Source organism: Apis dorsata, unplaced genomic scaffold (genome assembly GCF_000469605.1).
Source record: "Apis dorsata unplaced genomic scaffold, Apis dorsata 1.3 scaffold_162, whole genome shotgun sequence".
In the NCBI taxonomy this organism is placed as follows: Eukaryota; Metazoa; Arthropoda; class Insecta; order Hymenoptera; family Apidae; genus Apis; species Apis dorsata.
In genome coordinates, this window is record NW_006263451.1 from 136,330 (window position 1) to 137,809 (window position 1,480).

The 1,480-nt window shown below is 29.9% G+C and overlaps 1 protein-coding gene across 1 annotated transcript in view; it reads right to left on the reverse strand.

Annotated features, from left to right (window-relative positions):
• Nucleotides 1-1,480, reverse strand: part of LOC102671265 (neurobeachin-like) — a 99,835-nt gene that overhangs the window by 97,747 nt on the left and 608 nt on the right. The gene's annotated exons all lie outside the window — the stretch shown is intronic.

The window sequence follows — 1,480 nt, forward strand, 5'->3', positions numbered from 1 at the left end:
TTTGAGATACTTTGAGATACAATTTGAGTAATTTCATTCGGTTAATCATAATATTTGCAAACATGTTCAATAATTTATAGTTTCTACACGAAGAATTTTACCAAGATTTATGCTTATCTATATTTGCTCGATTAGCTTTAGGCTGTTTGAACAAAATCTCGAAAGTCCTATTTCTAAAGATTATACAAACATTTAGAGCACACGTCCTTGAGAAATTATACTTCATTCGATGAAATAAAATAGTAATCTTCATCTAAAATAGTAATATCAATGATTTGATACAGAAATTTTATAAAATTGATCGTGAAATTTATCTAATAATATTCTTCGAAAGAACTATTTATATATATATATATATATATATATATATATATACATCATTAATTAAACTCTAATGTTTATAATCTAAATTCTTTTAAATAATTTCGATTCCAAATTTACACATTATAATTATAAAAAAAATATACCATATTTATTTACCTAATATCTATATATTAATAATCTAATATCAATAAATCTATTGATATTTGTCCTTGATTATGCTCAATTCTTAATATTTCGAATAATCGAAATAACTACCATGAAACGAACGAATCAAAATTCTTTTTCTAAAATTTATTTATCATCACTCCAAAATTTTTATGAATATTTTTCATATGTTTAATCGTACAATCGAAAGTTGATTAAGAAACGAATACTCGATCGGTGTGCCACGCGATCGACGGAAATTTTAACGAGCGATCCACGCGGGAACAGTGTGCGCAACAAGATCACGGTGATAAGCGTGTTTTTCTACGTGGCGCGCGACGGACACTTCGCGCGAGCCGAATTCCCTCGAGAAATAAAAATGGTATCGAGAACGCGACAAACTGACATATAAATATCACTTTCTAGCGCAGCAACTATGAAATGCGTGATTAAAAGTAATAAAAGTACAACCATAAACTTGCTGCCGCTACGAATCTACGATTGTCGCGTTTTTTTCCCTTAATTTATAAGCTGTTAATGATAAAATTAATCGCCACACGCGTGAATCTATGAAAATTGAAATTAAATTTCAATTGTGATAAGAAAAACGAATAGATAGAAAAAAAAAATAGAAAAAGTATTAATCGAATAAAGAGAATAAAGAGAATTGATAAAATTGAATGACGATAGAATTCAAATTTAAAATATAACGAAACATATGGTCCGAAATGAACGGAAAAAAAAATATGTAAGCAAGGTCTTGTTTACTGTAAAAGTAGCATGACATTTGAACAAGGTTTTCAGGTTAACATTGAATATAATCATAAGAAAAAGAAGCGTTACTGATTCGCTTTGTGACCTCTCTTAATTGACTCACGTCGTATTACTATCCATTTTTATTAAACGACGAAATATTTCGCAGAATGCGACAATCGTGCACGTACTGATTGTCGCGTACTGTTTGACAGGTCGGGTTGACAGATTTCATCGGATGTCGCGAAATCGGCGGGAA